This window comes from Manis pentadactyla, chromosome 2, assembly GCF_030020395.1.
Source record: "Manis pentadactyla isolate mManPen7 chromosome 2, mManPen7.hap1, whole genome shotgun sequence".
Lineage (NCBI taxonomy): Eukaryota > Metazoa > Chordata > Mammalia > Pholidota > Manidae > Manis > Manis pentadactyla.
In genome coordinates, this window is record NC_080020.1 from 127,985,707 (window position 1) to 128,009,803 (window position 24,097).

The following is a 24,097-nucleotide window of genomic DNA, read 5'->3' on the forward strand; positions in this document are numbered from 1 at the left end:
TTTAAAAAAAAAAAGCCATGATGTTAGACCAACCTTTCACCTACTTAGGAATGTATAACGTATATATTCTTATCAAGAAGGTATATGTTGGAAATACATAATATATAGATTCCCACCAAAGAAAGTTATCTTCTAGTATTTGAGAACCTAAAATATCAGTTAGAAATTTTCAACCCTGTTTTACAGTTTACAAGGGAGGGCAGAAGAGAAGCAGTTACTTGGGCATACATCCTTACAGTGTTATGGACGTATGCCCAAGAATTAGCTACCTGATTTCACAAAGTACTGGAGAAATTGTGCCTGATGGAACATTCTGACAACAGTTCTACAGCTTTGTTTTCTGCTGGCAACATATAAATATTCCCTGAGGACACACAAGGTGCAGGTTGCTGGAAATCCAGCCACGGACAGACACAGCTGGAGCTGGTAGCTTAGAGCTTACATTACAGGCTAATAAAGGAGACAGTGAAGAGTCAGACATAAATAAGACATAGTCCTGAACAAACTTGAGAAATCACAAATAATCATTACAATTTGTCATAAATGCTATAAGGAAACAAAGATCTAGATCAGAGCAGAAAGGGGAATGACAGTAGCTACCACCCCTTCTTGAGGTGTTACTCCGTGCCTGGCTAATCCTTCAACAACATGAGGCAGACATCATTTGTCCAATTAGACACAAAAAGTAACTGAAGCTGAGTGGGAGGAATTGACCCAAGCCAAGATAGATATAAATAAGGTATGGAACAAAGATTTAAGCCCCAATGGATCTATCATGATCATCCTTCATCAACTATCACATGGAGCTGGTGGAGGCAGTATGCACAGGTGTTCCAGAATGTTCCCTTTCCCTGCTCTCATACCCAGATTTTAGGAAAGGCACAAACCTCTGGCAATGGGAGGGCTTATAAAAATGTCATTTTATAAGTATGTACTGATTTATTTAAAGACATGCCATTCTCCCAAAAACATTCCTTCTAGAAAGGAAAAGATGTTCACCTTTTTCTCTTAACTGAGTTTTTTTCCCTAAACTTCCACTCCATAGGAACATGAATACATTGAGCAACCATGCATTATTACAAATAACATTAATCATTTTTTACTGTCTAAACAAGATTTTAAAGCATATTATTGAGTCATAATAACAAACAAATTCATTCATAGATCACTCCCCCTTAAATTAAATGAGAAGTCCTAACTTGAGCCTATTAAGAGACAAAGTTAGAATAATACAATGGTGCATATTGTCATTATAAATCAGTCCAAACCCAAAGAATGTACAATGCCAAGTGTGACTCTAATGTCAACTCCAATTGTCAATGCAGGTTCATGGACTACAACACATGTACCAGTTTGGTGGGGACTATTGGTAACAGTGGGGGTGGGAGTGACTGCACATGGAAGCAGGGGGCCTATGGGAATTCCTGTGCCTTCTGCTCAAGTTTGCTGTACATTTACAAAGTCTATTAAGAGAAAAAGACAAAACCACAGGATAATTCTCACCCTCATCTACTGCAGATATGGATGTATACAAAAACTTCTTCCTTTCCTTGCATTTTTATTAACGGAGTCATCGGTAAAATGTAATCAAGAAGGCGAATGTTAAAAGAAAAAAGGAACTACAAATTCACTGTAGTCAAAAGTGCAAAACTATTAACAGTGCATCAAGAAGGCCTGCTTACCTTATGGAGCAGCCTAGCAAGATAATACCTTCCCCCCCACTCAGGGAAGCATAAAGAATGGTGAGTGAAAGGGAGACATTTTTTTCAAGATCACTTCTTACACTTAAAATGCAACACACCTTGAATTTTGTGGGAAGACCACAGTACAGTTTGATACCTCAATCAAGAGTCCCCTGACTTAATCTTTTAACAAAGCTTGTGTTTTGAGTCTCAGAAAACACGAACTTTTCACGCTAGTTTGGCAGCCTTGTTCCCAAATCCTGCAGCTGTCAGTCAGTCAGTGAGGGGGTCTGGAGGCCCCAACTTGCTTTGGTGAACTAACCCACAAGCCTGACTCCTGCCCAGTGCAGTCAGGGAGTGGGGGGGTGTCTGGGGCACTGGTGGCCCTCAGGGACACACAGGCAGTGGCCACTGTATACACTGGCTCCACTCCAGTCCTGGAACCTATGAAACCCTCAGAATCTCATTCATTTCTAACAAATGCAGCTGATGTATGACACTTCCTTAAAGAAAAAAAAAAAGTTTCCCAAAGTAGAAGCGACAAGGTAAGTTTTTTTTTTTTTACTGACTGGGAACACTTCTGGCAAGTTAAGAGCATAGAACGTGGACCCAAGAAGGGCTGAGTCATATGGGCTACAGGATCCGTTACTTCTGTGCCAAAGTTGCCTCATTTGTACAAGGGGATGAGAGCAGAATCCTACCTACATCATCAGGTGGCTGTGCCCTAACATGCCCATCTTTGTAAGGCTTGGAAGACTGCTTGCCTGGCACACAGTAAGCCTGTGTTGAGTAGACTAAAAGGTTTTATTTTGCAATATTATAATTAAAACAGATTATGAATTGCTGTAAAATACCATTTAAGAAATTAATCTTTGCATAGCTTCACCTTCCCTGTAAATAATGCCTTTATGTAATCAACTCAGAGTCTAAATCACAACAATCCAGGATTTTTATTTGGTAGAGTTGAAATTATATCTCCACTAATGGTTCCTACCACAGGATGACAGACTGAAAAAGGACAAGCAAACACCACCACCCTGCGGGGGCAACACTTCCAAAGACTTCATCACAACCACGGAGACGACCAGTAAAAAGAGGAGTTTGACTGAGTACAAATTCACAGATTTGCGGGGAATCCAGATTACAAGAGTTTTGCCTCACTATTTGAAGCTTGTGTTTTCAACCATAAAAGGACATGATCAGATGCAAATATGCCCATGTATCTGAATTCCTAACTGGGTCCTAATTAGAATCAGCCTTACTTTGCAAGACCCTGGAAGGAAGATAAACAAAGCTGTAATTACAGATCAATGGCCTGAGCTATCTAAACACAGCCTTCAGGCCACGGGGGCCTAGATCCCTGAGTGAGTGTGGGATCAACAGCTATCACCATATATACACCCTTCTATTACACCTACTAACATTAACCTGTTTTACTTGGATCCTGAATTGGTGACTTTAATAAAAATGGCTTAGTGTTTTCTTTTTACTTTTCATACATGTGTTCTTTCTGAAGAGCTAAAAGCTGCGTGTACTATTTAGTATAGGGCTGATTGGTGGTTATTCAGATAAACATTAAGAGTTGTGTGGCTTTATTCCCCAACACATTGATACATTCATTCCATTGGCGGAGGCCATCTCCACTGGCTCCTTCCGAGGCTAAACTGAGCAGGCACTGAGACTATCCTCCTTTCCTAGACATTTATCAGAGCTGAGTAGTCCTCATTTGAAGGGAAAGAAAACTTTAGAAGTTCACCAAAGATGACTAAAGGTGAATAGAAAGCAGGAGCTTTATCGTTTACACTCAAAAAGAAATTTCCAGGTACTCTTTGAAAAGTCATTGACTATCAATATTGAAATACAATTCCTAATGGGTCATGTTCAAACAGCCTTATGATGTGTGCCACACTTCAGATATTTATCAGAAATTAGGAACAGTTCATGGTGCTGCAAAATAGGATGACAAACAAGCTGGCAAGAGGCAGAAAGAAGTGGCAGGAGATGAAGAGGTAAAGCCAGGGCAAATTCAGATGTGACATGGCTGTGGCTACATTTCAGTACATTCAGCTGAGACTATCTGGGGGCCCAGGCAAGCACTGTTGCTTCTAGCTGTCATGGATGCCATACAAACCCACAACCACAGAGTATCAAATGCTCAACACAGAATATTGAAGGTTTCAGCATGCCGTTCTGAAGCCTGACATTAATCTCCATTAACACTTAACTACACATTTCATCAAATAAACACGAATTATTCCCAAGATAAACATCGGGAGGTGTTAGTTGAAGGGAAGAGATGGGAGGGGTTCAGGCTTCCTCAGTTTCTTTGAAGTTTTATTTTGATTTCAATAAAAACTCTCAGCGCCAGCTATGTAAATTGAGTTGGTTCAACACAGTGACCACTTTTCCTGTATAAGAGAAGGCTGAGACGCTGAGCAGGACCAGATGGATCTGGGAAGATTTTTAAGGGGAAGGAAAAGTCCAGTGCTGTTCTGAAAAAAACAGACAAATTAAATAAAGAAAAAAATGGAAAGGCACCTAGACAATAGGTTTAATTCCCCAAAATATTTCAAGTCACTAGCTAAATACGGTGTCAGCAGAAGTTCCAAAGTGAAAAGACAATAATCCCCAAATAAGCATTTGTATAATTACACCGGCTCCTCACACATGTTATTTTGTACTGGTTTGGCGCCACAGTACTGACTTTAGAAAGCAAGAGCAGGTTACAGAATACTCATTTGAACACTTCAACCACAGACTGCGGCAGGTTTCCCTCTTCAAAACGAATACTATCCTTGTTCACTAATGTTAAAACAGATCTTTAGTCTGTTTTAATCAGAAAAGCATTCCAGATGAGCTCAAAAAGGGTTCTTCATGTCTCCAATCAGAGAGCCTTATCAGTCTTCCTTAGAACACCTCCACAAAGAATCCTTGCTTGTTTACTGCACCGTGGCCTGGAAGATTCCATTAACAAGCTTTCCTGATACACAGAAAAATTCCAGCTTTTGAGAATTTCAGGGGAATTACACAGGAGCACAAGTAGCTTTTTTGATATGCAGAACTGTGATGTATTTACATCAAGATGATTAATAACTTTTTCTTAAGAATCTAATCAAAAGTGTGCATTATTGAACTGCTCCACTTGTAGATATCAGGGTCTTTGAGGACTTAATATAAATCTTTAATTCTTATTAAAATATTTGGTTTTCTAAAACAGTAACATGAAAACTAAACTCTTTAGACACACTCTCATATATATTCATAAGTCATTTAGTTAGGAGAGAACACCCACACAGTGGAAACATTTTAATTCCCACTTATCAGGCAGGAAACCAGCTCTCTGAATGATCTGCCCAAGATCCACACAGACATGTGCACTGGTTTAAATACATGTAAAAATAAGTCAATTTTGCTTTTTCCCCCCAAAGCAGAATAATCTCAAAAAACAAACACATTGATTCACATTGAGGAATTACTCTGAGCCAACCACTGCCTGAAGTTCCAGGAAAAATAAGGGCCAAGGAGACAAAGCTCCCATATCCAAGGAGTCTCCACGTGAAGCTGAGAAATAACCATTTGTCAATCCGCCATTACAGCTGACAGACAGTACAAATCCGACTGGTAGAGGAAGGCTAGAGGAACGATAAGACATTGGTTACTAACCTTGCCTAAGTTTGTTGAGATGTACCAAAAAAAAAAAAAATCAAGTTCAAGAGTCCCGGCTACCTCTGTAGCTACTTGCAATTTAGGAGTCCTGAGAAACCAGTGCTCTAGGGCAAAAAAGAACTAGAAATGGAGGAAAATATAATTCCTGTGACAAAACATCAATGAAGGGATAATGTTACCCACTTTAGCACTGCAAACTTACCAAAGAAACCCTGGAATTAACATTTTCCAAAGAACGTTTTACCAAAATAAAATGTTTTCTTTGCATACAGACAGCCCCTTTCATGGTATGTTGTTACATGTAATTTAGACTCATTTCCATGCAACCCCAACTTGTATTCCTAGAGATTACATCTTTTTGGAACAAAGGATAACCACCACTTGCTCCTTGGATTCAAGGAGTAACTTCCTAGAATAAAGATTTGAAGGATCCTGAAAACCACTACAAGCTCTTCTTAGAATCTTGAAGACTGGGGCAACAGCAATCCCACCCTCTTGCTCCTCACACAGAGTAGGCTGTACTAACGCCCTTAGGCTGGCATAAGGGGACACCCACTGGGGATGGTTCACAAAGTCCTTCCGGTACTGGAGGGCTGCTGCTCAAGATCTAAAGCATATTTTTACTGTGTTTTAAGAAAAAATGATTCTTGAAAGGCTTTTCCTTCCATTTCTAATCCCAAAATACTTTGGTTCTGATGGAAATGTTATGTCTTTTCTATCTAGCGATTAAGACCTTTAAATTAAATTAATCCTGAATTCCATATTCTCAAGTGATACTTATATAAAACTCCTTAAGTAACAGCTGATTGAACTTGGAATATCTCACAAGGCTTAGTAAAAAGGGAAAGAGATGGATCGACAGACAGCAGAATAGATAAAAGGACATAGGTAATGAGCGACCCAAGCAGCTAACTTAATGTTATCTGCTGGCCAGTATCTCTCTGCCACGTATCTATGGACCAACACTCATCTCACTGTAGTTCCTGGTTTATTTGCTTGCCTTCACCAACTGTAAGCTCCTAAAAGGAAGCAAGCAGGTCTTTACATCTTCCAGCCCATTCAATGGACAAACATTATTCTGCAATATTTTGATACAGTTTGTATTTTTCCCACATTGCATTTGACAGTGGAAAAAACTCACATCAGTTGCTCATTGGACTGCTTTTAAAACTCTTAGTCTTAGAAATATGCTTTCAAATGTCAGTAATGTTTAAATAAAGGATGAATTCATCAAAAAAGCAGTTAACTGTACTTTTAAATATGGAAAAATTTTGTTATATTTATGGCTGCAAATGCCGAAGTATACATCACTCTAATGACATATTTATAGCACAGGAAGAGAACAATCTTCACGCAACTGGAGCGGAGTGATGTACCCATTAGAGCAGAAGACTGAGGCCCATGCAGAATGTTTCCTCATTCTGAGTTCGGAGTTCAGACACAGCGGAATCCTCATTCGGAGTTCGGACACAGCGGAATCTAAACCATCAATACCACTCATGCCCTGGGTGTCCTTACTGCAGCCACCCACAGCAGCTTTCCTGTATGCATTCCCCAGTTGCAAGACCAAAATGACATCTTCACTAGCAAGTCACACTAGAGGGTTTTAAAAAAATAAAGGAAAGTATCATCTAGTAAAAGTGCTCGGAAATACACATCTAAAGACGTATCAGTCATCCAGTTACTCATTTGTGTCATAAATTGCTGCCCAGTCATCGATAACCATATCATTCCAGCTAATTACACATTCCAAGTATATAACCTATCACCTCGGCCAAGGGTTCCAAGTAAAACTCAATGTTTGGTATGTGAGAACTCAGCAGGCAACATGGTGAGTTAGGGACGCTAAATATTGCGTGAGATTAAAAATAACCACGAAGAGCTAGAACTGCCCCTTCTAATTTACTACCCAATTGGAATCAGTAACTTGACCCTATGGACCAAGGGCCGTGCTCTCCCTTTGCCTGAGAGCTAACTCATTTTGGTCCATAGGTAAGTGGCATTCTGTATGTCAGGAAGGAGGGGGTGTTTGGAAGAGGGGAACTAAGGGAGTCACACCCCAGAGAATGCCACTGGCTATTTCATAAACTGTATTCATTTACAATGAGAACGTGTTAAAGCAGGTATTGATTTAATATTAAAAACAGCAACTGTTTATGTTATAAATATCACGTAGATGGTACAGGAATGTCTTATATCCCAACTCATCTCACAGATGTAAACAATATAGAGACCCTTCAATCACCTCAACTATAACTACACTTTCAACAGATCAAGAAGAAATCCATTAAAATCACAATTTTGCAAATAAAATATCAGTATCTAGAACTGATTTAGGATGAATAAACCGTAATGCCAGGAGAGTCTTGTTTACTGGAAGCTTGCATTAATTTTTAATTACAGGTTCCTTTAGAAATCAGTTTGATATCATCGTAAAAAACTACACACTTTTTTTTATTTAGTACGTCCATCGATAAGAATGGGCTTTAGAAAACTAGCTACGTACCTGTAAGAGATGTAAATACAAGAATATTTTATGTCTAATGATCTTCGTTCAAACTAAGCCCATAGTTGAATGCTGACCATCAAGGAATACATGGAAACACAGTGGGGGGGGTGTAAATCATACATGTTGTCTTTATTGTATTCCTCCACACCTCCCACCCCACACTCCCTGACCTCCACCCCCTAAAAACAGTGATGTTTGCTGAAGACTCATTACAAGCTGGATCCTGGATGTGAACGTACAGCAAAAGGCAACATTCTGGAATATGCCTTATTTGTATACCATGATATCAAATGGCCATGAAACATGCCCTTCTGTGCATTCAGCCCTTTACTGGACCACAGGTTCTATTCTAGAAACTGATATCCAAAAGGAACGAACCAAGGTCCTGGTCTGGAGGATCTCACAATTCAGAGTAAGTGGTCATGGCACAGAACCAGGGCTAAATTCAGTTTTACTAGGTTAGGTTTATCATCAACTCATGTGTAAAGATTTAAAACCACATGGTCATCTGGGAGCCTAATATACCTGACTTCACAAAGGCTGTTACAAAAATATACTGGTTAAGTTGCTCAATAATGACTGATCCAGAGCAGACCCATGTTCAGTGACCTGGAGGAAGGCATGAGGAATGTAACTGGAATCAGCCCCAGCTTTCACTCTGTGGCTTATCTCTGAAAAGATCCAACAGTCTAACACTATTTGTCTCTCACAAATAATACACTATTTCATTATTCCTTGGAGATTCTACCTTGGGAGGAAGCTTAGATGCACGAGCCATTAGTGCTAATTACTTGTAATGTCTCAGGTCTGTAGAACCATTACCAGTAGGGTTACTGCCTGGAAACAGAATAATTAAGCTAATTGGAGTTCATCAGATATTCATCTTCATAGTAAGTACAACTGAGGTGAAATGTAGTGTCCATAAATGGAAGTCATTTCAGCGGCCAAAGGTGGCTTTCAGAAGGTGTATGCCCTCCCTGAGTAGAATGTACACCAGGCACTTTGACATGGCACAAATATCTAGAGCTTGGCATGTACCAACACTGTAGTAAAGCACGGTTAGGGGTCAATGAAACCAACACATCCCTGCCTCCAGTGCTTTTTGTCTAGAGAAGCAGAGACATAATCACATCAGTTTTGAGGAATACAGAGACAAAAATGCCAAGTGCTATGTGAAACATGGGGACAGTCAGGAAAAGAGACTCTGAGAAAGTGACATTGAAGCTAAGGAATACCTGGACAGTGGGAAAAAGAATATTCTGGGCAAAAGGAACTGTAGGAAAACTTGGAGAACTGGGAGAACAGAGGGTGGGGGAGAATAAGGATAAAAAGAGTTGAAGAGGGAAACAGCAGATGAATGTGCAGGAACTTGCAGAGCCCAAAGGACTTTGTTACTTTATTTTAAGGGTATCAGAGTCATGATGTGAAGCTTTAGGCAGAGGAATGCCTCACTTCGATTTAGAAGCATTTTAGGGCAGTAATCAAGGAGAGGGATAGAAACCTCGACCAGGTTCATGGCTTAAAGCAGAGGGAAATAGACACATGTGAGACACAGTTACAGGGCAGACTTCAAAGCTTTTTTTAGGAGGAAGAGCCCACTCTCCCAGAACAAATGGAAGAAGGTGCTTGATCAAAAAGTGAGCACAAAAAGACCACGGACACTGGCTTGAAAATAGATGTGGCATGAATTAAAGAGTCAAAATAAAAATGCTATAGGGACTCACATCACATTTTAAGCAGGAAATTTGCCCATGAAATATTTGATAGACAGTATTAAACAGTACTAACTTGCAGTTATTTTAGGGCTAGTGGTTTATCTGGTGTAGTAAAATTGAACTGTTATGTTCACTTTCACTGTGGATTAATGAGATATTTTTATAGTCATAGTTAACATGACTCGACCTGAAATTTGAAACAAAACTGACAATGTCTGATATCACTTGAGAGGGCATCCTCTAAAGTTGTGAACTTGTTTCTTTTTTTAAAAAGCCTCCCAAAAGTGTACAGAATAAACATATACCCATATCCACATTTATTAAGAATGTCCCTCAAAAAATCCCTTAAGTATCACTACTTGTTTTATTGCTTGGAAAGGCCCCAAAATCCATTAGCCTTGATTTTTTTCAGTCATCCAGGCCTTCCCATGATTTCTAGCACTTCTTACTTTCCCCTCCCTAGTGTCCCACTATATTGAAAACTTTCCACCCAAACTCTGGCCACTCTTACCATGCTTCTTTTATTAGAGCCCATCTTCTGGTGTCTTCAACATAACATCTCCATCCAAAACAACCTGGCCCAATGCAAAGAGTCTGCATGGTGAACCCTATGCCTTCTTTGCTGGCCCCTGCCACTGATGCTAGAACAGGACTATGCATCTGGCTGAATCTTCTGTCTACAATAAGGACTCTCTACCATTGCCACTACTGGTATGAGATTTAAAATGGGCTTTCCCAGAGTAACTAGTGTACTCAAGACTAGCTAGTTCCTTACACCATGTGCACTAAATCCTTCTCTTTTCCTGTATTCAAGCGTGTATAATATCTGGGTATATGGAAAACCAAACGGAAAGCCTCCAGGCAAAGGGATAACAGAGTGCTAGTACATGGTAACAGAGTGCTAGAGTGAAAAATGGCTTCACCAAGTGTTAATGCCTATTATTGGTAGTGACTACCTAGAACATCGTGTTGAGAAGGATCCTGGGGCCTCTTCCATGTACCCATGTCATCACGAGCACAAGAGAGGGAAGGGCACCTGCATACGCCCTGAACAATGCAGCCACATTCACATTATTTTGAAGCCCATGCCAGGCTTTACCTTTTCCAGTAATGTGAATCTTGGGGAAATTAACTTCTCTGTATCTCATATGTCAAATGAGACACTTATGCTTGCCCCACATGGATGTCTAAGGATTACACTAGGGGCCCAAATGTTGTTATCTCCATGCTCTTCTTGGCAGCAGGGACAAATGAGGCAATTTTGCACAGGATTCTTCACTGTAAACTACCTTTACTATTATGAAACATGAATTGTTATGGGCTTTTTGTATCCGCACCCCCCAGATTCATATTGAATGCCTACCCTCCAGTACCTCAAAATGTGACCATATTTGGAAATAGGGCTTTTAAAAAGCAATGATTAAGTTAAAATGAGGCCATCAGGGTGGGCATTAAACCAATAGGATGGGTTTCCTTATAAAAAGAGATTCAGGCATAGTGGAAGAGATGCCAGGGGTGTGAGCACACAGCCACAAGACCCTGTGAGGACACTGCAAGTTAGGCGGCCATCTGCAAGCCAAGGACAGACACCTCAGAAGAAACCAAACCTGCGAACAGCTTGCTTTTAGAGTTGTAGCCCCCACAAATGTCTGCTGTTTAGGTCACCCAGTCTGTGGTCCTTGGTATGGCAGGCCTAGCCCACCAGGACAGGAACAAAGCACTGGAGCCTCCTTCTACTTCTATTACTTCAAGGTCATCTGGCCACCCTCTCCTGGCCTTCCCTTCTTCCTCTCGCACTTTATCCTCCTTTCCTCCCCTGCAAACAGCGAGAGCAGAGGGGTTCAGAATCGAGATCACTGGCTGCTGGCCTGGAACAATGAAGTTTTGCTTACTATATTGTACTTACCAGAAATCCTGCCACACAAGGGGAATCTGGACACTCCTAGAAACAGAAAGGAATGGTGTTCCCCTCTTCCCATCCAGAAACAAGGCTGCAAAATTACCATCCTGAAACTTCCCTCAAGTACAACCATTTCCTCCTTCTCAGAAGGGTTTTATCGGCTCAATGTTTAACAAGAAATGCTGTTGCTCACAAATGCCTCTCCCTCTCTCAAGATTGGGCTGTTTAATTAGGTAGGGCAGCAGTTCATTGTGTTATCAGAATCAGATTTAAATGGAAGTGTGTCCCCAGCCAATTAAGCTTCACACTAACCACAGTGCCTATTTGTGTTCTAAAACATTTGTTCTAGCAGTTAGGTATTTTCTCTACCAGGTAAACTATGCAAACAATTGCTAACGTGTCAGGGCCTGCTAGCTGGCCACACTCTGTGCTGCTAATATGAACGACTATCTAAATACCCTAAGAGTTTGAATTGGGTTTGGTAGACATATTTCACCCATTTATACCCTTTTCCAACAGGCATGATGCCCAACTCAAAGCTGGCTTGAGTTTTTTTTCACTCAACTTAGAAACAGCAGCAACATTTTTTGCAGTATTACATCATTCTGGACTTCTTTGCCCTTTATCTGAGATTCTTGGCTACCTCATGACAGAAATGACAAAGGATCCCTCCTTCGGTAGCATCCCCAGGCAACAGGGGCTAATACAGCAAAGTGCCCCCAAGTACCAGCTCTTGGTGTAAAGAAAATCAGAGGTAGCATGAGAACATTGTCCTAATTTGCCACAGGCTCCCTCCAACCACTTCTCCCCTTCACCTTCTTGTATTTGTTGCTGGAAGCAAGGATACAGTCCAAGAATGTGTTACTATTGACAGCATTACAATTTAGAATGGAACAAAGTGATATGTTTATAAGAAGGAAGGGCCAGTTAACATGGTACTTTGGGTGAGAGGAAGAGATGTGAAGCCATTGACTTTTAAATTCACTCTTTTAAACATTTACTTTTTGTTACATTCTCTACATTCAGAGTTAGTAGTAAATTAAACCTAGTATCTTAGAAATATTAATAGAGCTCCTTTGCCATCAAGAGCTTATCCATTTGAAACCACAAGTCTTACCTTAGTGAAATCATGTGTTATGATTCCACTGGGTAGGTCCTTCTCTCTGCATGGAGGCAGAAGTCTCCTAGGGCAACCACCCACCCAAGAGACTTTCCTATAGATAAAATCAAAGCTAAGCTCTCTGGACAGTGAAAACACAACCAGTTAGGATTGAAAGGGTGGAGCGTGGAGTGAGGTATGAATGCTTTTGTCTCTTACAGCAATAAAACCTTCAAGGAGACTCTTCACTAGTCAACATTGGCTTGGACGAGGGAGAAGAGTAGCATTCAGATGTGAGTCACATACAGAAAAACATACTAGAAAATCATTATCAATCTTGTATTAACAACCTTCCGGAGAACGGCGCTACAAACACTTGTTACTATTTGCCCAAAAACCAAACACTGAAAGTTCTGGAACTACATTTCTAAAGTCCAGTTGGGTGAGCCCTGGGAATTCAAAGCTTGTGGTCTCAACAAAAGATCACCAGGGCTACTGAGGAAACCCTAGTGCCATATAAGCCTCCTGTCAATAAGGCGGTATTCACTGAGGTTGGGTGATCATGGAAGCCCCAGGAGCTATTGTCACCACCAACTGTTAACTGAGACTCTTTTTGTTTTTTCTTTGGAAAATGAGTCATTCAGAGAAGATTTCAAAACACCTTATTTAATCATATTAATGTCTTTAGTAAATACGCATGGGGTCGTATAACCACACCTTGCCTTCCTGATGAAATATAAGACAGAGAGGAGGGGACAAAGTCATCTCAAAACTCCCCACCTGTAAATCACTGATTTCTCTAGATTTTCCTTTTCCGCAATCATCTTAAAAATGCCTAAGGCAAATGCAGATGCTGTTATCCTATACTGAAACAGCTGAGAACATCTGTAAAGGTCAAAGCCAGAAAATATCCCTACAGCGTCCAAGACAAGCTCAGAGAGCTTAAGACAGTACTCTAGGATGTCCCGACAATTCTAGAGACCTTTCTTCTGTATATCCTCAGCAAATTGGGATCTTCTCACCGTTACTACATGGTTGCTAGGGTGTATTTTCCCAATTAGATCTTGTTACTATTTAACTTGGTAACGGTGTTTTGAACAGCTGTCAACAGATAAATGATGTGGGTCTTTTCAAAATCACTTTACCAAGCAATCAAGGAAATGCGTAATTTAGAAAGCTCGACCAGGAAAAGCTGTTCTCTTTAACATCTATTTCTTCATAAACTTAAAAAAGAGGTCTTATTTGGGTTTATATATTTATATAATTTCTAAAGGAATATATCCATTTCTGAACCTGCAGTAAGTAAGTAAATGCATTCTAAAAACTGTGAAGTCACTTATTTATTGCAGGTTTCCTAGAAAAATGTAAACCTTCAAAGGTTATTCTCCATGTATTGAAATGTCTAAATAGACCATTTTAAGTATGAAATTAAACTGTATCTCATCTAAAACTAAACTTACCAGCCTCTCCACATGCAAATGCTTATAGAAGTTTACATTATTAAGATCAGTTTCAAACACCTGAATATTCAGCTTTATAAAGTGTTTTGACCACTTAAGTATTTAAGTTCCATAACTTTAATGACTACTTCAGAAACTGACAGCTTTTTTAAATTCTCTAAATTGGTCCAAATACCATAAACGATAACTCTAAAGAGAAAAGAATAAACCTTGTATTTTATGCAGCTCTCAAACCCATAAGCCAGAGGACCCTAGTAATCGGCATAAAAGCTGCCGTCCATCCTTCTTCACCTCTACAAAACACCTCACACTCTGGATTATCCAAAAGATCCCTGAGTATTTCTAGGACAAAATGCTAGACGAGGTTCCTCTTGTTCACCAAACCTCAAATTACTCTAAACCCAACAGGTTTTCTTCTCAAATGCGTACCCTCCGTATGCAGCACCCCACCAGTGCACCACTTTCATGTTAGGAAGAAAACAAAGACAAGACAGTGAAATTTAGTTTTATGAGCAAAGTTGTTTCAATATCTGCCATAAATTCTTTGCCATATACAGGAAATCACATGCCTATAATGTAAGAAGCAAAGAGAGGTAAGTTGAGAAGGGAAGGTGGCACATCGATGAAGCAGGGGCAGGTAGTAACTGGGGCTGGACACACAAATTTGATCAAAAAGCAGAAGAGGTTCTTTCTGCAGGAACGGGGAGAGGGTTAGCAGGAAGGCACACACAGGATTAGGACGGCATTTTCAAAAAATGGTACCAGGGTAAAAGAACGCTAAGAACTTTTTTGTTAGCTTGCAGACATTGAGTAAGAACTTGACTCATTAGACAAACGGGAGGGTCAGCAGGAGTAAGGCTTTATTGGGAAATCACCCAGATTTCCTTCCACTCAGCTAGTACCCAGCTCATGGGGCCTTGAGTAAGCAACTAACTTTTCTAAGATCCTTTTAAGTTCCAAAATAGGTGTTTTAGTCAAAAATTTTCAAACCTTGTTATGATGACACAAGTATTTTACGAAGGACAGAGGCTATACAGTTAGCACAGGATTTAAAAGCAAGCAGCCACTGACTTTCTGGAAATGAATCCTGTATGAAGGCAGAATAAAAATAGGTTATCAAATAAATTTAGTACTTGGTTTATTTCTTATCAGGCAACCCTAACTATGTTGCTGGAAGGGGGTCAACTAGTATCTCTGGTTAATATCTCCAAAACTGGAATTACAGGTAAGGCATTTGAGTGATGACTCCCACTTGTGAAGTGTAATAAAGAAAGTGAAGGGGCCAAACCAAATCCACATTCATCTCCAGGCCTTATGAAGAGCGCCATCATACTAAAAGAGGGACAACTTAGGGATATTAGCCATAATCACACTGACAAGAAGCACTTCTAACCTACAGATCAGTTAATGCATTTAACTGATTAAATACTTACTCTACACTATACCTCTTCTGTGATCATTTTTCACTGGAGAATTTAGCAAAAATCTCTAAATGAATACTGAAAATGATAATATGTTAGAAGGCTATCCACTTTATCCTCAACTGTCTCTATTACATAAGACAAACTGCTGAGGATTATGGGAAGTTCAGTATAGTACTGGCACACAGAAAAGGACCATCAGAGCTGGAATCAAATTCTGTCACTTTTTATTAGCTCTAGGATCTTATGTACACTATTTAACTCCTTACTTTTCATTTATTTACAGGTAAGATTCATCTTGGAATTTGAGGGGATAAAGTTCAGTTGAAGCATATGAAATACATCCAATTCCAACTCTTAACTATTCTGATTTTAAAAAATTTATGATGAAGGAAATTTTTAAGAAGATACAATCACCATATCCAAAACCTCTTTCCTACTGTGAATACCTGAGACATAAGTAAAACATAATTTCCTTCCTGAATCCGCAAGATTCAACACCCTGTTTAAAGAAAAAACAGTTTAACCAAAATAAGAATACCTTTACTACCTTCACTCAACAGCAAAAGCCAGTGTCCAGAAGGCCAAAAAGAAATCACTTGGGCAGATCCCTGAATTAAATGCCTGAAAGGTTCTAACTGATTCCGGGACTAATCTATTTTGGGATTACCTGAAATTCCAAAAAACTTTTTTGTTTTTAAAAGGCTACCAACTACAACCTCCAATTACAGTGGAGATAATTACCTCCAAGATTTTGCCAATGGGTACACCTTCACATTCAAGCATACAAGCCTCAGTTTTACCCGAGGGGGTGGCGAGGCTGTGAGAAAGTGACTGAGTATAATATGCATGTCCTTAGAATTTAAATTGGTAGGGTTTATATCAATCTTAGAACTAGTACTAAGACACCCTCTCCAATGCTAATGAATGCATCTTCATTTAGGACACAACAAAGTCAAGCAATTCCAGGAATGTGAATGAATTACACCCCAGGTCACCCAGTTGAGTCCAGATCTCAAGAAACATAATCAAAATAGGGAGTCTTTCTCTGAAGGTCTCTAAAGTTCCAAAGACTTCCACAATTTTTTTCCATTGTAGTACCAATACAGTAAGAAGGCTAAGGTTGTACTAATCTATCCACTTTGGACTTCTAAAGGAGTACAAGGGTCCTCACAACATATTCAAGACACTATAGCTATACCTGTAGGATTTTTCTAAACCAGACTTCAACATCCTACCAGCTCCTGTCCTAGGCACTACCACTGGCCTGTCTTGCAATGATGACCTCTTTGAAATGAGCATTTGAATAGCTATGGATGTAGAGGATGAAGTAAAGAAAGCTGGTCTTCTCACCTCTTTATGGGGAATGTGCATTATTATAAAGTACATAGAATATGTATAAGGCATTGTCCTAAGTGGCCATTTCAAAACCCAATAACTCTGTATGGTAACTCCCATTTTATAGATGAGGACTGAGGCACAGAGAAGCTGAGCAACTTGCCGAAAGTCACATAGCTAATAAATGCCTAGAGATTCTTATTAACTCAATGAATTTGGCTCCAAAGTCCAACTTCACTACACCCAGCCCTCCAAATCATGATCTCCAAAGATCCTACTCCCTGAGAAATGTACAAACTACAGCTAAAATATGTATTTCAAAGAGTTCAAAAAGCAAACCAATGAAGCCCAGTCCTTCCTCCTTCATACATAATGAACAACAAAAAAAATCAGGTCAAAACAAGTTCATAAGATGTTTAAGTGATAAGGAGGAAATATTGTAAATGTTTTCTTCCCCACTGAACACCACCTTTCTTATTATCTTGAAATGTTCCCTGTGCCCTGCATCCCTGTTGTGCTTACAGGTGACTGCCTTTTGTAAATCTCTAAAGCTTTCAGGAATTTATTCCTAGACTTCTAAGCCTGCTCCATGACAACCTTCTGTCACCAATGGCCCTGGCTAGTAAAAAAATCCTGCTTTCCCTGTCTTTGTTCAAAAACATCTACTGCCTTTGGGAAGCCTGACTATATTCCTTAAATCCTTTGGTGCAGAAGAAGACACACTATGAACCTTTCTCTGTGTCCCATTTCACCCCATTTTAACTTCCAGAGGGAAAAAGAGAATGCTGTTTAACTACACTGCTTTTTAGGCCTGTGTCTTCTCAAAATTACCATTTAACTATCTCCCAGGAAGGATAATTCTGTATGACCACCTTTCACTTTTGATAAAGTTCACTGGATGATTCTTCTCACATGACACCTAACTAGATTTCTATCTTAATTGTGGTGGAGGGAATGGTACTTAACATAAGTCTTCCTTTGACAGGCTGGGAACTCCTGTGGTTTTAAGACTATCACTGTTTTCTCAAGAGAACTTACATGCCCATCTCTTGAGTTACATAAAGTAGCCATGGAAAAGTCAGTGAGGGTGGCCATCCTGGCTTCATTCAATCCACTTTTGGGAAAATTCTTATACAATGATACAATGTCTCACAGAATTTAAAATAGGTATATGTACAGGAGGACAGTAGTTAGGAAATATATTTGAGCTTCTTTGGAATTGAAATATCCTATTTCTGACTGAACACACCAAAACCCTCAGATCCTGATTAATCAGCATGGAAGAAAAATACAGCTCAATATACAGAAATTAATTAGTGACATCAGTAACACTGGGTTGAAAATTCAGACTCAGAGGTCAAGGAGCCCCTATGGGCCAGCCACAGTATATATGCACTTTATAGACATACATATGATCTTTATTATAGCCTGAAAAAAGGAATCATTTTCCCAATTTTACAGTTGAATAAAGTGAGATTCAAAGAAGTTTGAAGTCATTTGCCCAAAGTAGCCTACTCAGTGTCTGGAGATTTTTCAAACCCAGTTTGTTTCCACTATGCCCTAGGAAACCTCCCCAAAACACATCTAGGTTATTTTCTCTTTAAAAATAAAATTCTGATTGTTCCCACCCTCAAAGTTATTTCCTGATATCCATCCACCATAATTAAGCCAAAGAGTAAAAGTTCATGATGCATTTGAGTTATCCAAAGTCTTAAGAGACAGAATAAATGAAAAGAATCAGGTGAGTTGAGAAAATTTGATGACAAATTCTACAACCATTTTCCCCAAGAACTTCAACTTGTCTATATATTTGGCTTTTCCTCTGCAGTTACCTGGTTACCAGTTTACCAGCTAAAACAGTCATTAAGATGTTAATCTTTTGAAAGAGAGGGTATAAAATGAGTAGGTTAAAAAATACATGTAAGAAAGATAAAGGCCTACACAAATCAGAGCGTTTCTTTGAACAGAATCAGACACTGAAGACAATTGCTTTTGATAAACAATAGTTGACAGGCCTTTTGAAATTACTTTTCAAAAGAAAACTTTACAAAAGATCACACAGACAGAACAATTTTATAAATCTTTTATTTAGTAAGCATTATTTATTACAGATTTTAAAGTTTGGTGGTGCTTCATGTGAATTTTCAAGCTTATAAATGAATGACTTAATTTAAGATGTTCCATGCCACTCATTTGTTTTAAGCGTACACTGAGAAATTAGAAAAGAGTTTCTTAGTACACTAGCTAGGTTCCCCCTTTTACAAACATATTTAGACAGAAGATTGATGATTTTCCAAAGACCAATGTCAAGCACTATAAAATATTTATACCCACTGGTTTCATATCATTAATAAGATTTTATTTAATAGCATGTGTACATATATGACCAAATCTCCCCCAGAATGCAAGTTAATCGTACTCCACTTATCCTCATCATGAAATAAAAATGGCTTTTAAGTTGTTTTCAATGCGAAGTTTTTTAAAAAAACACAAAAACTAAAACAGAACACAACTCATCTCAGATGATAAGATGGTTTGTTCTGATAAATCCGGGAAGATCATAAAGATGCCTGCCTCCAAGGATAAAGAGCCAAAGCCTTTAAAGATCCTGGATGTTCAAATTAGGATGGTCTGGCAGAAAAGAAGATTCTCTTCTGCATGCCAAAGTAAAAACATGAGCAGCAGTTAAGAACAGACGTGCCTTGGTCGATATAGTCACTGTTGGCGCATTCTGTCAAAAGGCCCAATTAGCTCCTTTTCTCCACCTGCTAAGACTTGCCAAAAAAGCTAGCTGGAGAAAAGACTAAGGCCATTTTTTTTAATTCAATTAAAAAATTATCTTGCTCAAAAATCTAAGACTCATTGAACTTGGGGTATAGATATATATACATATATATATATATATGTCTATATGTATATATATATATATATATATATATATATATATATATATGCCACTAAATTTGGCCTATATTCCAACTTACCCTCTGCCTCAAAAACATAACCTAGAAGAAAAGGGAAAAAATATGTACAGCCTTCTAAACCACAATAACCACTCAATACTAAGGAATAGTGAGGGTACCAGGTGGCTACCCTACCAGGTATAGGTCCTAATATCTTCAACTAGGTCAATTATCAAGTTTTTATTAAAACAAATGAAAGAGATGATGCCCATTTCCCTGCCACGTGTTCTACCAGAATGTGCCAAGAATACTTAAGCATAAAATTCGTTTGAGCATAATGTACCATTAAAACTATAGTATTCAGCTCCTATTTCACATACACAGTTAAGTCTCCTTTTGGATGGTGGAACAAAGTAGCCCAAAAAGAAATCTAAAGGACCATAACCTGGATAATACATCACTGGAAAGAAAATCAGCCATCAGAGGTTTATGTACCATGGCTTTAACAGATATTACCAGAGGCAGAAAACACAATGTAACCTTAATCCACCATCTTCACCCAGCAGCAGCCCCCGCTGCCTTCTTCCTCCCCTATCAGTGAATTTCCATCTCCACGGGGTTGACAATTTGGGATTCCTAATGAAACAGTCAGGAATCAAGACAAAACAGACAGGGTTAGGATCCTGACAAGGTAACCATTTTCTCCGCTCTGTTTGGTAGGCCATCTTGTTCCTATAAATGCCAGAATGTCTTAATTTTTTCCAAGTAGTGACACTAGGAGCAATACCCACGGTCAGTTTTGAGACCAAGGTCCCTTAATCAAATGACCAGCAGCAAAAACCTGTCAAACGGTTAATTGATGCAAATTAAGAAAATCACCATTACTGCAGTGCAGTATGTCACAGGAAACAGAACAATGGACAGTAGTAGAAAGGAAAACAGTGCTCGATTATAAAAATATTTCATCCACAGCTTGCTTGCATTATCAAGGTTATTATCTAATTTCTCATCAATTGAAGTCACTTAAGGCAAAAGATGAGAGATCGCCTAAAAAAGAAGAAGCGCAAACACAGGGGGAAAAACTGTCATTTGCAACCCAGCCTTTCACGCAACATTTAGGGCAAACGCCTTTGTTCCTCGGGTTCGGAAGGGAGTGGGTGGGTGGGTGATGGAGAGATCAGATGGGGCTGCCGGGGCCCTCCACACCCTGCTCTGGGGCGCATGCGCGAGGCCGAGACAAAGGAATAGGTAATTACAGACCGGATTCATTCATTTCGCCAGTAGTGCTTAGGATCTGTTAGCCAGGCTGTAATCCCGAAGAGGCTGATCCCACCCCTACAGCAGGAAGGCCGCCTCGATGTTAGCGTTTGATTTTAAACCGCCCCACACGTGCTAGCCTAGGCCTCTCGGGAGACCGAGGTGTGTCCACCCTGTTGAAGGTACTAAAAATGCACCCGTGTGAGCGGCACAATTTCAGCAGGGTGGAAACGCACGGGCAAAGGCTGTCCACAGAGTTCGTTTTAAGGCGGAAATGTCTCTGGGGAAACAGATAAGGAGCGAGCCCAGCTAAGCGTTCGATGAATATTCATGAAAAGAATGCGGTTTGCAACCAAGCTGTGTGCCAGCGGATCCACGGATTCTGCGATCTTTAGTTTTCGGGGCGGGGGTACGGGGCGGGAGGGAGAGGAAGGGAGGAGGAGGGACAAGAGCCCGGCGTCGAATTTCAGCGTGAACGCTTCAGGCTAAACCTGCTGACCACGACCCTGGCTCACGGCAGGGCTGCGCCGTAAGGAGCCGCGCGCCGTCAGGTTCAAGCTCACGCCCTCCCGCGGGGGCCGCGGTCTTGGAAGACAAGACTTAAAAAAAAAAAATAGAAATGCTGAGAGGCAGCCTACAGGTTAGAAGGCAATTCAGCCACGTCCAAGGCTGGGGTTTTGATCCGCTCAGATGTGATTCTGGAGGAACGTTATGTGAACTTCGTCTTCCTTGGTCACCCCGAGCCAAGGGAAGGAGTCCCACGGGTCAAGGAAAGCCCGTTTGCTAAACCGAAAAGCCACCTCCTTCCGCACCAGATTCCCCTTCCTTCTCCCCTTACTCCCGCACCACCCCACCCCCACCCTGCATCTCTGCTGCTGCGCCCCTCAGCCCAGGCGCTTCCTTGCCAGCTGTGAACGGTCCCGGTGACACAGACACTCCCTTCTACCCCACAAAACCGTCTCCTCGAGCATTTGGGGGGGGGTCGTCTTTGGCAATTTCCTCCTTAACTAGCTGCGTCCCCCCATACATACCCCTCAAGTCCGATGGACTCATCAAAGCCCCCCCCCACCCTCCCCACCCTGTGAGCTGAAGCCACCCGCCTCGGGGTCCCCCATCAGCCCAGGAACCCTAAATGCAACGAAGCCCGCATGGGGATACCCCCAGTCCCACGCCGTCCAACCGGACCCGCACCGCCCCTCGGCCCCCGGCTGCGGCGCGGCGCGAGAACAAAGAGCCTCGGGGTGGGGCGGGCGCACTTGGGAATGGAGGTCCCCGGGCTGCGCGCCTCGGGTCGGCGGTGGCGGCGAGACCACCGGGCGCGCCTCCTTACCGGCTCCGGGTGCTGCGCCGCCCCTGGAGAGCACAGTGCCGCCGAGGGCCCGGGTCGCTGGCGTCGTCCGGCCGGGTGCCTGGCCGCTGGCGGAGGCTCTCTGCCCAGCTCGACGGCGGAGCCCGGAGCGAGGAACGAGCTGGAGCGCTGCCGCCGCCGCCGTCGCCGCCGCCGCTACTGCCGCCGCCGCTGCAGCCGCTGCATTTCTCGCGCTCGCGCTCCCCCTCCCCTTCCTGCCCAGCGCCCTCCCCCGGCGCGTCCGCCCGCCCAGCCTCCTCCCGCCCCCCTCCCTCCCTCCACCCCGGCGCCCCGCCCGGCTCCTCCCGGCTCCCCCACCGCCCTGCCCCTCCTTCCCGGCCGTCCCCCTTCCCACCTCCCCTCCCACCCCTCCAACCCTGGGCGCCTCCGGCGTCTCTTCACGGGCCCTCCAGGCCGGCTTCCCTACTCCCTCCTCATTCCTACCTCCTCCCCGACCTCGCGCCTTTGCCCCCCCCTCCGCCCCTTCTTTTATTTGGAACGGTTGCCTAAGAAGTGCTCAGGCGCTCGCGCAGACTTAAGGCGCTGCCTGCGAGGTGATGAGTGACGCCCCCTGCCACCTGCTACCGTCTCAGCACCCAGTCCTGTCCTTTTCGCGACGTTCGGCTGAGCTTCCGATCCCCGGACAGGGAGGCTGGGGGTGACCTGGTGACTCCCCTACGCCCATCAGGACCCGAGTCCGCGGGAGTGAGGGTGGCCTCGGACGGCAGGCACGTCTGGGCGACGCCCCAGCAGATGAGGCGCTCAGCAGGCGGCTCCTCGGCCGCTAAGGCTGCGGCTTTGGGCGAGGGCGACGGCCCAGGTGCTGCGGCCGAGCGCGCGGCGTCGCCCCTGCGAGGATGCGGGACTTGAGGGAGGAAGGAGGGAAGACACCAGACCGACAAACGGAGCCGTCGGGTTTTCGAGGTCGTGCTTAACGGAGGCAGTCCGTTGTCCGAAGGCCGGCTTGGCCAAGGGCCCCCGCACGTGCTGCTCCGGAGCGCACCGGTCAAACCCGCTGCCATCGGGGCGTGTGGGTGCGTCCGGGCGGCCGCCGCCTTAACACCGAGACACAAAATAATCACCAGAGTGAGGAGGTGTGTTCACCTTGCTTATCTGTGGGCAAGAAACAAATCCGAGAAAGTAACATAACAGGACACCGCTTCCAACGGTAGCTCTTTCCTTGAGACAAAAGCCGATTTCATCTCCCCGCAAAACCCGCCGGAACCTTTGGAACTTTTATTTGCGGCATGTTGGCGCCCTCTGGCTGTTCGGATTGCTTTCGTGCTCGCCTTCAACCGAGCAAAGAAAACGGTCGAGCTGCAGGTTTTCCTCCTGGATGGATTTGCCTTCAGGACCTGGGCGTGGATTCGGGGGTAGGATTATCCTTCAAAGTCGGGGTGACAAAATATAACCAAATTAGGGAGCCAGACGTCAAAGGCAAGTGCATCCGCATTCCACTGAAGAAAGGTAAGTCCATTTTCGGTTAACAGGAAAATAAAGGTATCGGAACTTAACTGTATTTAAATTAAATGGGGCGGCATTGTCAACACAATACTAAGCTAGGAGTTTTGTAGTGGAAACATTTGACTAGTCGCCTGAACAGGTATTTGCGGCTTCTATGCGGTGACATCAAATTAGACAAAACACATGCAGGCTGGAAATGTTCACATTTTAACCAAAGGGCCATAAGGGGTTGCCTCCAAATCACTTTATTTATTTGAACATAAAATGTTCAATAATTTAATATACTCGATATGTCCCTCCTTCTAGCCCAGCACTTATGAGGCTAAATGCAGGGG

General features: G+C 42.1%; 1 protein-coding gene across 1 annotated transcript in view; it reads right to left on the reverse strand.

The window, feature by feature from the left end:
- Positions 1–22,488, reverse strand: part of BASP1 (brain abundant membrane attached signal protein 1) — a 52,056-nt gene extending 29,568 nt beyond the window's left edge. Inside the window, exon 1 of the mRNA XM_036896696.2 lies at positions 22,281–22,488. The gene's annotated coding sequence lies outside the window, so the exon portion shown is untranslated. The remainder of the gene's footprint in view (positions 1–22,280) is intronic.
- Positions 22,489–24,097: the final 1,609 nt, after the last annotated feature.